The sequence below is a fragment of the Crocuta crocuta genome, unplaced genomic scaffold, assembly GCF_008692635.1.
Source record: "Crocuta crocuta isolate KB4526 unplaced genomic scaffold, BGI_CrCroc_1.0 scaffold1172, whole genome shotgun sequence".
NCBI classification, from domain to species: Eukaryota; Metazoa; Chordata; class Mammalia; order Carnivora; family Hyaenidae; genus Crocuta; species Crocuta crocuta.
In genome coordinates this window covers 40,421-54,636 of record NW_027532019.1, presented here as the reverse complement: position 1 = coordinate 54,636, position 14,216 = coordinate 40,421, and the positions used below count along the sequence as shown (strand labels likewise).

General features: G+C 37.1%; 1 long non-coding RNA gene across 3 annotated transcripts in view; it reads right to left on the bottom strand.

The window, feature by feature from the left end:
• LOC144241635 (uncharacterized) overlaps nt 1–14,216 on the bottom strand; it is a 43,295-nt gene that overhangs the window by 16,255 nt on the left and 12,824 nt on the right. The gene's annotated exons all lie outside the window — the stretch shown is intronic.

Sequence of the window (14,216 nt, the reverse complement as noted above, 5' to 3'; positions counted from 1 at the left end):
TTGTTCACATTAGAAAATCAAGAGATGCAAAATGGACAAAAATAATCAGTTTCTAACAAGATTATAGTAAAAGAAATCATCAAGGAGATATGCACAGAAAAATGTTTCCACAAGTATATTAATTACATTGTTATGTTCAATGTTATCTAAAAAACCTTGAAATAATCCTTATGTTTTAAAAAAGATGTATTATATAAAAAATTATGGCCCAAATAAAAAACTTACGTGTATTCCTAAAGATATTCCTAAAGATAGGAAAATGCTCTTGATAACTCAAGAGGCATCTAATCACTATGTCGTATACCTGAAACTTATTTAACATTTTATGTTGACTATACTCGAGTATCTAAAAACATTATTAATACACATATGCTATTTATGTATATTAGCGTACATTAATATACATATATATTAGAAAGAAATGAACCAACAATTTGTTTCTGTGTATTCTTTATTTTTATTTTTTAAAGATTTTTTTTTAAATGCTTGTTTATTTTGAGGGAGAGAGAGAGCATGCACGTGTGGGTACATGAGCGGGGAAGAGGAAGAGAGAGAGAGAGAGACAGAGAGAGAGAGAATATCCCAAGCAGGTTCCAATGCAGGGCTCAATCTCACTACTGTGANATATACAAACTGAATGGAAAAACACATATACATACAATGGAATACCATTCAGCCATATAAAACATGAAGCTCTGGCACATGCAACGACACCAATGATGAACCCTGTGGGAATGTTAAGTGACGCAAGCCCTACACAAAAGGACAAATATTGCACTGCTTCAATTCTGTGAGGTACCTTCAATTGGCAAATTTTCAGAGACTGAAAGTAGATTAGAGTTTACCAAGGGCTAGGGAGAGGGGGAATGTGACAAATGTGCCATAGTAATGTAAGATGTTAATATAAGGGAACCTGAGTGTGGAGTATATGAGAACTCTTTGTAACTTTTATGTAAGTCTAGAACTTTTCTAAAAATAGAAAGCTTATTTAATACTGAACAGACTGATGATATCCACTCAAGAAATATTTACTTGTATAAAGAGGTTATCACATATTTTGATATTTTGTGTGTGTTAAAAATTAGACTCACTACAAGTTCAATAAAGCAAACTGAATCAAGTTTACAATAATCTTGTGAGGCCCCTAGTGTGCAAGGAAAATTTTGGAAAACCTGTTTTGTGATATAGTCCTAAAATACAGGTTAAGCAGTCCACAGTCTTGTATATTTTGAAGAAAGTTACTTAAGCAACTATAAAATAGTTAAATAAAAGCACTTGAGGCTTATGTTAAAACATTTTTGGATAGGCAATTTGGGAGGAACTTTAATAAACAAAAACTTTGTATTTTTATCAACTTTTTCAGGGATACCACCATACTGTCATATGGAAATAAGGACACATGTATCAAGTTTTCACTGTCGCATTATTTATGAAGGGACAACCAAAAGCCTTATTAATAAGAAAGCTGTTCAATAAGTAAATTATGGTATACATGAATTTTCATTTCAAACTAAGAGCCAAATATTCTGATGCATAGCCCATAGTCTCATTACATGCCAAAACCAATGATTTTTAGAATGTAAAACTGAATGGCTTCTGTATGACAAAGCGTCCTGTTTAAGCCATGCAAAGACACACGACAAGGGAGAGGACTCTTTGTGAGTACAATAGTCATGAAACATCTAATAAAAATTACTTATCACTCAACCAAGAACACAAGCAAAGGGCAGCAATAGGCATGCAAGAAAGCATATGTTATGAAACATTATCTATACTGTTTCTGAAATAGCTCTATTATGTTACATGCCTTCTGATTAAAATCACCCTGCATATTAATTTTAACTTATGAATTTTTGTGTTATAAAGTCTCTCTCTCCCTCTCCCTCAACACATGCACCCATGTGACATCATTATAGCAGAAAAAAATATAATAGCAGCTGAGGAAAACAAACAAAACCCTGGACAGAATTGACACCAAATAGAAAAATGAAAAAACTCAAGACAGAGCCTATTCTAGTAAATTGTTGAAGTCAGGAAGTGAGGAGCCATAATGAATAGTCATTGATGTAAAAATTACTACGTAGAACCAAGAAATTTAGAGTATATGGAATGACATCACAAATGAATCTAAATGTGGACAGGCAGCAAATGGGGACACCAAATTGTAACATTTATTATACCTTTATAATCAAAATAATCCCATACTGTCACAGGAAAAGAAAGTTAATGACAGAAAGCCCAGAAGAAGACCCAAATTATGAGAATTCAATTCAGTATTTGACAGATGTAATTTTAAATGAGTAAGCAAAAGATAGATTTTCAATAAACAGTACTGGACAACTGGCTGACCCTTTAAAATAAAATGTGATCTTATATGACTGACATCAATAATTTTAATTAAATCAGGGGCACCTAGGTGGCTCAGTTGGTTAAGCGTCCAACTTAAGCTGGAGTCATGATCTTGCAGTTTGTGAGTTCAAGCCCTGTGTCAGACTCTGTGCTGACAGCTCAGAACCTGGAGCCTGCTTTGGAGTCTCACTCTGCCCCTCTCCCACTCATGCTCTGTCTCTCTCTCTCTCTCAAAAATAAATAAATGTGAAAAAAATAAAAAATAATTAAATCATAAAAATACTAAAAAGAAGTCCCACTTGTAGAGTTACTTATATGATAGTTTTTCCTCTGACCTACAATCTCCTGAATTGTATTCACAGATTTCCTAAAATTGAACCATCCTTGCATGGTTGGCATGAATACCACTTGTCTGAGTACTACTTATGAATCTGTTTCTAGATTCTTTTTACCAAATCTGTATTTGGGTTATTTGTTTATTTATCACTATCAGACACTGGTCTATAGATTTCTTTCATTTTTCAGTTTTTATCAGGCTACTATCTCTACAATAACAAGACTATTGACTTATATATGCAGAGACTATCTCTGAAAGGTTACATATGAAGTTAATAACAATACCTGTATCTAGAAAAAAGGAAGATTGAGGACTAGAAAACCAGGGATGGAAAGGAAACTTGTAACTAAATTACCTTTATTACAAATTGAATTTTATACTGTTTACCATTAGCATGTATTATTATTTTTGAAAAAACTTATAATCTATGAGTGTAAAACTGGAACATTTTCAAAGGGTAATCTAGAAACCTAATGAATCAATTAAAACTGTGTACTCTTTACTCATAAATTATGATACAGAATTACCAGTGCAAGTACCTAAAGACAACTTATAAGACACATAAAAGTATGAATAAACATAATACATTGTTTGTATTTAGAGAATGATATACGTAGTATCATATATGATATACATATATGACTCAATGTTTATTCAACATTTGATGAGCATCTACTATGTGCCAGGCAGTTTTAAAGAGTTGTTTATTCATATATATGTGTGATATATATATGATTCAATGTTTATTGAACATTTAATGAGCATCTACTATGTGCCAGGCAGTTTTAAAGAGTTGAAATCACAACATTCTAAAAGGACAAAAATCCTCTGTCTACAAATGCACAAATCCTTGTATCTATCAGCAAGAGGCTTATATATCAGGAACAGCAATCAAATTGCTACTAGGCTGCCAAACCAATCGGGTTATAGGAAAATATACCAAAGCAAGATGGCAGGCCACCTTATATAATTCCAACCTAACCTGAGTCTCAAGTGTTAATGCATAGTGAACTCGTACACATTCTAAAATAAACCTTTGACCTCCATGACTCTGGGAGAAATTCACTGGTTTTAAAGAGGTTCATCCAACTTGTTGAAAGTGGGTAAGTCTACGGCCTACATTACAGCAATGTAATATCAGATCCAGGGTGCAATGTTTATATAATATGATATACCAATTATTTGATTCCAGGTACTGACAGACATATTGTATAGTCTCTTAACTAGAAAATAATCAATCCCAAATTAACTAGGAAATAATCAATCCCAAAGTTCAAATTACCAATTAGGGATCAGTCACTAAAATTATAAGATAATACTGATCCCTTGGGATCACTATACAGTAAAACCTTGGTTTATGAGCATAATTTGTTCTGGAAACATGCTTGTAATCCAAAGCATTTATATATCAAAGTGAATTTCAAGAGTCATTGTTTCAGTTGTGATCATGTACTACTCATATTGCAAGACATTGCTCGTTTATCAAGTTAAAACTTACTGGGAAATGTTTGCTCGTCTTGTGAAACACTTGCATAACAAGTTACCTGCAATCCAAGGTTTCACTGTATTTGGCCTAATGTCAGAGGGACCATACTGGGTAAAAGACATGCCCTCACAGAACCTAAATCAGACACTTAACATTACTTCAACAGATTTTTAAGTTCCTACAAAATGAAAATAAACTGGAAATTACTTCAGGCTACCAAAGCACTCCAATAGAAAGGAATGGATGATAACCAACAATGAAATAAAAATGGACAAAATTTTATCTGAGGACATCATGAAAAAGGCTGCATTATGACTGATGTAATTCCTTAACCCAAATTATAGTTATTTTATTTTCAAGTTTAGTTTTGAGAGTGCGTGCATGTGCATGTGTGAAGGAGGGGCACAGGCAGAGAGAGAGGAGACAGAGAATACTAAGCAGGCTCCCTGCTGTCAGCACAGAGCCAGATGCGGGGCTCAAACTCAGGAACTACAAGAGCTCATGACGTGAGCCGAAGTTAAGAGTTAGATGCTTAAGCAACTGAGCCACCCAGGCATCCCCAAATTACAGTAATTTTAGCAGAACACCCAATGTACAAAATTAGATCCCTTGGGACCTCTAATAGTTGAAACTTAAAGCCCTAAAATATTATTTAGTGGTTATATATATATAGACACACAAAGTCCATTCTGACAATACCAAAAGTCCTTCAGAGAACAAGATCTACCAATGTTAGTCTGGTTAGTTGTTCCCAAAGTAGGACTTTGCCTTAGGATATCACTTTAGTAAAAATTTCCCTGAGGTCCAATGTTACAAAGTTGTCCTCTCCCTTCCTGTCTTGGTTTCATATCTTCTATACTGTTAACTAACCTTCCTGCATACCCTATATTTAACTCTATTATACTTCCCCTAGCTTACTGAGCTCGCTGAGAAAACCTAGAAATTACTATATGCACAACTCTATGTCCAGCATCCATGGCATAGGAGGCATTTAGTTTATACAAGTTAAACAAAAAGTTAATCAACACAGTATATTTTCATTATGAAAAAAAATCAAGGATACCAAAACATTCCCCCTAAAATAACAATTACTAATCTACACCTGTCTCAAAAGATAACCAATGTGAACATTTTGGTGTATAGATTTCAACATTTTTAACTTTACCAGGAAAATGTATCAAAGACTTTACAGCAATTCCTTTAATTTCTCATAATGGGTAAAAATAGTTATTACCTAAATTGAATTATGCCCCGGTAGCACAGTTCATCTGTTTTTAAATCTTAGTCAAATGGAAAGGCTTATTTTAAACTAACTTACAGTTTTCTTCTTTTTTCTTTTTTTANCTAGAGTCCTCTGATTTGCTCATGAGGAGGGATGCTGAGCATCGTTTCATGTGTCTGTTGGCCATCTGGATGTCCTCTTTGGAGAAGTATGGTGGCCTGCATAGGGATTCCTCCACACCCTCCTGCACCTTCTTCCCTTTTGATAACTTTAGACAGGCTGTATATTGGGGCACCTTAGTGGCTCAGTCAGTTAAGCATCTGACTCTTGGTTTCAGCTTGGGTCATGATCCAATGGTTCATAAATTCGAGCCCCGCATGGGGCTCTGCACTGACAGTGCAGAGCCCGCTTGGGATTCTCTCTCTCTCTCTCTGCCCCTCCCCTGCTTGCACTCTCTCAAAATAAATAAATCAACTTAAAAACTTAAAAAAAAAAGGCTATATATCCTTACTATGTTGCTATAATCAATCTCACCTGTGAGTACAACTATATGCTGAGACCTGTGATCTAGTGACCCCCAACATCTCACCTATTTCCTGATATTGAGATGTCAAATCATGTATTTTCCTCCATGTTCCAAAACTGCATTTCCAACCACAATTATCTATAACACATATTTACATAAATAACAATTAGAGGTATAAGGGTGTTATTATTGTCAGATTTGTTAAAATCACTGGATTAGAGCTATCAATAAATGAGGTTACATATACAGAAAAACTCAAAGCTTAGTAACTACTTTTGACTTAGAAGAAAATGTNGTGTCTCCCTCTCTCTCTGACCCTCCCCTGCTCACGCTGTCTCTCTCTTTCTCTCTGTCTCTCTCTCAGAAAGAAATAAAACATTAAAAAAAAAGATTTCTTCTTGAAAAAAAGACATTCTTCTTCTTTAGTGATGCAGTTCTTTTTGGATATTAAGGTGTTGGTCTAAGTTAAAATATATCCTACTTTTAATTAGTGACATTGCTATCAAGTTCCAGATAACAACAGTCACTCACATTTTAAATTTAAAAGTTCAAGCAATTCTACTTGGATGACTTCAAAGAATGTAAAAATCCTTTGGCGGCCCATTGTCGCTAACTTCCAGCAGCCATTCCTCAGGGATATACATGCTATCTCTAAAGTGACTAAAGTAATTCTCTAGGTTCAATTAGAAAAAGGGAATTTCTCCTAACAAACTATAACCATTGATTTTTATTATCACATTATCTTAACACTTCCAAATGCATACTTACTCTCATGCCTGATGCCAGAAACATGTCCACATTACTAATCTTTCGTTAGTTTCTTTTCTTTTTAAAAGTTTTTTTTAATTTAAATTCTTTAATGTTTATTTTTGAGAGAAAGAGAGAGAATGAGAGAGAGTGAGCAAGCAAGCAGGGAAAGGGCAGAGAGAGGGAGACACAGAATTGCAAGCAGGCTCCCAGCTCTGAGCTGACGTAGGGCTTGAACTCACCAACCGCAAGATCATGACCTGAGCCAAAGTCGGCCACTTAACCGACTAAGCCACCCAGGTGCCTCTTTTTTAAATTTTTATTTTATTTTTGAGAGAGAGACAGAGACAGACAGATAGAGTGTAAGCAGGGGAGGGGCAGAGAGAGAGGGAGACACAGAATCCGAAGCAGGCTCCAGGCTGTGAGCTGTCAGGACAGAGCCCAACACAGAGGTTGAACTCACAAACCGTGAGATCATGACCTGAGCTGAAGTTGGGCTTAACCAACTGAGCCACCCAGGTGCCCCTGGTTAGATTCTTTTCTATGAGATTAAATGATACTTCAGGACCTGAGAGAATTCACTGCAGCTTCTGAGAGTAAAAATTACGGGTTGGTAAGGAAATGATTAGTCAAGTGCAAAAATAAATTGCAAGGGCATTCACCATAGCTGATATATAATAAGGAATAAATAATTTCAACATGCCAATTTCTTAATTTACAAGAATGTGAATATAGTCATCAATGCAACAAGGATACTTGTTTTCATATGAAGAGCATATTCTTTCCCTGTAGCCAAATGATATCATAAAATTGTTTAATCAGCACAGAATTTGAAGAGGTGGCATAATTAGACTAAATAAATGTCAATAACATTAGACGAAGACAGCCTGAAATTCAAGAAGTCTATAAACCAAAAGTTTAATAGTGGTTTTAGTTGAATGATGGATTATAGCTTATCTTGACTGTATTCTTTATAACATATGTTACCGAATTGTTATAATAAGCAGCTCTTTATAACCAGGAAAAACAGCACTTCCATTTTTGAAATAAGCTATGGAAAATAACTACGTATTAAAATTAATAGAGATNCTCAGCACACCCGGCAGGCAAGTCCCCGCCCATGCTTGCCAGCCCGACCCAGAGAAGGAAGCAGCAATTCTGACTCCACCCCCAGAGCGAGGCAGGAGGCCTGGAATTGCCCCGAGGGGATTGCCTGGAACGCTGTGTCTAAGGCAATTTCAGCGGGGCGCACAGATTGGGATTTGGAGATTGGGGCTGGCCTGAGTTGAAGAGTGCAACCAACATTGGCTGCANAAACCTAACCAAGGATACAAGAGATCTGTATGATGAAAACTATAGAAAACTTATGAAGGAAATTGAAGAAGACACAAAGAAATGGAAAAACATTCCATGCTCATGGATAGGAAGAATAAATATAGTTAAGATGTCATTACTACCCAAAGCACTCTACACATTCAATGCAATCCCAATCAAAATTGCACCAGCATACTTCTCAAAATTAGAACAAACAATATCTTGCTCTGGAGTATTTTTAAAGTCCCCCAGTTAATTCTAAAGTACAACCCTGACAGAGAATCACTAAGCTAGGAGAAACAGCAAATGCAGAGTGGCTGAGTGATGTCAATGGTGTAGCACAAGAATAATGACCCAAAGGTACTGCTGTCAAGGTACCCAGGGCTGCCTGAATCTAGTTCCCATACCTCAGCATTGTTTATTTTCTGTCCCACTAACTCCCCATCTTCCACACTGTTCTACATGTTTACATATAATAAATCCCTATTAATGAGGTAAGCTGAATGATTCATTTCTTGACACCAAAAGAACCAAATTAATATAGAAGTCAGTATCAAGTATATAGTTGCATGAAACAGGCCCTCAGCAGAAAAGGAAACATTTGAAATTGTTAGGGTATGATTGCAGAGTGGAAATCACACACAATCCCTGCCACGTGCCACATACCAGGATGAAACGTTTTTTAGAAGTCCAGGTTATACTGTGTCAAAGCCACTAATTATACAATTGCCTTTGTGACTCATACGTGCACCCATTTAGGGTGAAGCTCTGAGGCAAAGTAGCATTTGACAGTTTCCCTTCTGACAGTGATGTACAAATTCTTATATAACCATGAGATGCTGACCCTGGAAAGCAGTTTTGTCTGTATTGTATCTAGGCTTGGTTCTCAGTTACCATTCCAACAGGCATGGAATAACATGGATAGGTCATAGATTCAGAAATTTGAGAATCACTGGACTAAACGTGTCAGTTCTGGTTCCTACCAAACATACATTCATGTCCTTCTAAAGACTTTTTATTGTCACAGCTGTAGCACAGCCTTACAATAAGATTTTGTTTCACAATGTCCGGTATTATATCCTCTTCATTGAGTACAGCTGATGGGACCAAGCCATACACCACCAGGAGCCTATGAACCTGTCTAAGCAAGAAAAAGCACTGCATAAAGATAAACCAAGCCAATTAGATGCTCAAACTCTTTGGAATCTGAGTAGAAACAATGAGGACAAGAAGTTAATAATGAAATCTAAAGCTGAAAGCCTCACCAAAGACAAGGTAATGGCAAAGCCAAGCAAAAGAAAGATGAGTGGGGGAAAATGCAGATAAGACAAGAGAATGCTGAATCAACTCAGTGACACAGAGGAGAAGGTCCACTAATTCCATGTGCTTAAGTCCCTCGAGCCACCATAGATGCTTTCCATGCCACACTGTTCTTGCAATTCTATGAAATCCCTATTTTCCTTACTATGTATCTTACTATGTGTATCTATATGATAAACACCTGTTTCTTGACCTAAGCCTGTGTCTTATTTCTTGAAACCAGAAATCCTGTGTAATTTCAAAAATAGTATACAGTTGCGATACACAAACAGGACTTCTGCAGGAATGTGAAATATTTAGACCTGCTTATTACCTGGTGGTAGGGTGAAGAGAAGATACACCCACCACAACCCAGGTTGGAATGTTAAGAGCCTGCAGGAACTGTGGCAAAGTTACTGGCCCCGGAGCACACATCCAGTGAATGTAAGTTGTGACACAATCACAACAGACAAAATTCAAGTGGCCAAGGAAGATCAGATAGGTGAGTGCTTTTGAAATTGAAGAGTAAATTTCTAAAGTGGCTCTATGATTATTACTTCAGATTACAGCATCTGGCTGTGACTTAGTTACTCTCCAACATTTACACTTGAGTAAGTACTGGAAAAGTATAGGCAGAACATCTTTAGAAATGAATATATGGGGGTGCCTGAATGGCTCAGTTGGTTAAGCATCGGACTTCGGTTCAGGTCATGATCTCATGTTTTGTGAGTTTGAGCCCCGTGTTGGGCTCTGTGCTGACAGCTTGGAGCCTGGAGCCTGCTTCAGATTCTGTGCCTCCCTCTCTCTCTGCCCCTCCCCCACTCACTCATGTGCACTCTCTCACTCAAAAATAAACATTAAAAAATTAGAAATGAAAAAAAAATCAAAAAAAAATAAAAAATTAGAAATGAATATATACAATGAGGGGCCTATGTGCTTAGAGGTCAAGATGTAGAAATGTAATACAAACAATTCTGAATTAAATGGTGGCCACACTCATAATCCCATCTAAGGTAAAGTTTCCGACCATAGTTCTGGAGAAAAGGCAGTCCGAGATAGCAATGAATTTTAGAATATGACCTATCCTGTCAGCCAAAGTAGAATGTACCAGGTGTAGGATACACTACCCAAATGCTGTGTTATTGCATGACTCAAAAAGTGACTACCCAAGCAGGCATGAGCTAAGCCACTGGAATTCTTGCACTGAAGAATGAAGTTTGTAAAATGCAAAATGAGTGAGTCCCATAGCAAAGCGAGCTAAACCTTAAAGGACAGAGTTGGGAAACATGAGATACAGCCAAAGACACTAGAACAATAAGTAAGATTTAATGATGAGTAACTGAAAATTTATGAGGAAGCAGAATACAAAACTAGGAAGTAAACTAAAGCTTAAGTAGATATGAGGAAGCAGAGATCAAAAAAAGGTAGAGACAAAGAAGAACTAAAACATGATGTATGAAATGGTGTCTATAATTAATACTGTACTGAATATTGAAAGTTTGCTAAGAAAGTAGATTTCAAGTGCTCTCATCAAACACAAACAATTATAACTAAGTCAGAAGATTAAGTTAGTGGGGGCATCTGACTACAGTAATCATTTCACTATGTATATCAAATCATTGTGTTGAATACATTTAATATGTACAGTTTTTATTTTTTAAAAAGATGTTAAAGGTGACATACTAGATGTAGGATACAAACCTCTGTTGCCAACATTCCCAAATCTGTCTTGGAACCACTTCTAATCCTTAAACCATTTTCCACAGAAGGGGGACTGAATTTTATTTTGTCAATTGTCTTTATTCAAATAGAGGTTTTTTAAAAAGTTTATTTGTTTATTTTTGAGAGAGGCAGAGACAGCATGAGTGGGGGAGGGGAAGAGAGAGACAGAGAGAGAGAATCTCAAGCAGACTCTGCACTGTTGGCACAGAGCCTAATGTGGGGCTCGAACACACGAAACTGAGATCATGACCAGAGTCAAAACTGACTCAGCCACCCAGGGGCCCATCCTTGTATTTACAAGGTTTTCTATATCTGAATTCTCAGGAGATCCCTGTCTGTCTTAGGAGGGTGGCTATGCAGAGCTGTGGGTGGTCCAAACTGCTTGGATGGCCCAAGAAAAGTCTGTTTCTTGAAAAGGAAGGAGCCTACAATAACAGAAACTGCTAACAGGATGACAACCACAACTGAAGCTCACCAAGAATGTGAGTTTCCTGGAAGTGGTTAGGGTGTTACATTAGGGAATAAGGAAGTGAGAATCTTCCCACATATTAGAATAATAGCCACTAGTAGTTCACGACAAAGCTGTTAATTAGGCATTTAAAGTCATCAAAGATGATGCTTGTGAGGATCTGTCAACTTCCACAATAGAGCAACCTCAAAGTTGATGACCAGGTAGTAAATAATTTATGCTTTGCAGGGCATATGGTTTCTGTCACAACTACTCTATTCTGCCACTGTAGCATAAAGCAGGCATAGATAAATACATACATGAATGCGGTGCTATGTTCCAATAAATTTGAATTTTGATTTTTGAATTATTTTCACATGTCATGAAGTATTATTCTCTTTTATTTTTCCCAGCCATTAAAAAATTTAATCATCTTCACTCACAGGCTGTAGAAAAAGAAGTAGTGGGTCACTATTTACAAACAGACCCTTGATATACAGACAAGGAGGGATGGTCACAAAACTCTTAAAATTTGAAGACATTATATTTAACATACCAAGGAAATTCTGATGACTGTGTAAACTTTGTCTAATGGGCTATTCTTGTTCTATATTTTTTAGAACATCTTAACTGTTTTTAAGTCTACAATTTAGTAGTGTTAAGTATATTCACATTGTTGAGCAACTAATCTCCAGAACTTTTTCATTTTGCAAAATTGAAACCCTATACCCATAAACAACTCCCCATTTGCCCCCTCCCCCAAGCCCCTGGCAACCACCGTACTTTCAAGAAACATTGTGTGGGTCTAGAGGGGGGATCCAGACCAGAGGATGTCAGTATGCTCATGTTCCATTCAGTGTCTTATAAAGTTGTTTAATCCACAGTTAAGAAATACAGTTATACTGGACCAAAGATAACACACATACAAACATATAGCTGGAACAAAAATTTCACAAAGTACTCACACTTTGTCAGATGGAAGCCAGTATTTTCTTATTTTATTTATGTTCTGTCCTAATCTATTCTATTCTAAGCTATACAATTCCATTCAAAACTGCGACCTAGTTTTAAGCAGTACCCAAGGGAAACTGCCAACTCCCAGGTTAAGTTGAATGGGTAGTGCTATACACCATTTTTCATACCACATGGGGAAAAGGGAACACTACAAATAAGCCAAAATTATAAGAAGCAAAGATAGGAGGTCATAAAAACACTTATAAACACACTGTGTTTTGGTCTGTGGAATTTTTTTTAAAAAGTAAGCTAACAGAGGACCCTGGGTGGCTCAGTAGGTTAAGCATCCAACTTTGGCTCAGGTCACGATCTCACAGCTTGTGAGTTCAAGCCATATCAGGCTCTGTGCTGACAGCTTGGAGCCTGCTTTGGATTCTGTTGTCTCCCTCTCTCTCTGCCCCTTCCCTGCTTCCACTCTGTCTCTCTGTCTCTCTCTCAAAAATAAACAAACATAAAAAAGTATGCTAACAGCTCAAAATCAGGCTCCTTGTAGAGCTGAACATCCTATCAATATTGGGCTGTTTTCCCACTGGGCAACAATCAAGAGCCAAAGAGTAATAGCCTTCTCCTTTGTATCAAAGGTGCATGTTCCAGGGAACCATAATCCCAAACACTTCTTACCAATTCTCGTGGAAGCATCAGCTGCTATTTACCATTCACTCCTGTTTATTTAAGAATAATCTCCTTTTCACTGTCTCTGTCAAAAGCAGATAAACAAGAGTAAAGCTCTCCACAAAACCCCTTAAGTAGCATTTGAAGAAAAAGGAAGAAAATAAATATCGGGACAGTGTTACACATTTACCCCATCTGGACCCTCCAGGCATTTGCAATTGCAACCCCTGAAATAAAAGATGGAGAGGCCAGTTGTTGATGAATGCATTAGAAGCTGGAAAGAATGAAGCAGAGTAAAAAAAGCAGAGAATGAGTGTTAGTTAGAATAATTCTAATTGCAGAACATGACAGGACGTTCCATAAACTGCTGCTGAGTAATTTCACTGAGATAAGTCGGGCTTAGTAATTTGTGTTCTCACTATGAGAACTAGGCTATTAAATGCAATCACAGTAGCAAAAGTAATTGAAACTCAAAGGATATACAGCAAGCCAATACAATGCAGAGGTGAGGCCATGAGGGCCATAAGCAAGCAAACCTATGATGAAGGTGAAGGCCAGAGGGGCGCCTGGGTGGCTTAGTCGGTTAAGCATCCGACTTTCGCTTAGGTCATGATCTCGCGGTTCGTGGGTTCGAGCCCCGCGTCGGGCTCTGTGCTAACTGCCGGCTCAGAGCCTGGAGCCTGTTTCAGTCTGTGACTCCCTCTCTCTCTGACCCTCCCCTGCTCACGCTGTCTCTGTCTCTCTCTCCTAGAAATAAATTAAAAAAAAAATTAAAAAAAACAAAGGTGAAGGCCAGAGTAAGCAGAACTAATGAAGAAGCTAAAAACATGAGGTGGGTTGAAAAAGATAAAGTGAATGGGCAAGTTGATATGTAACAGGAGAAATTATTCTAACAGTTTTTTGGTGGAGATTTTAGTTTTTTTTCTCTCTATGTATAGTGTCATGTCATCTACAAATTGTTGACAAGTTAACTTCTTTGCCAATTTGGATGCTTTTTATTTCTTTCTCTTGGATGATTGCTATGATGGCTAGGACTTCCAGCCAGCTAGTAAGAGTGGACCAACAAAACAACAGTAAACACTCTTAAAAATATAGAGAACTGGCAGTTGCCAAAGGGGAGGTAGGGGAAAGGGATACAGG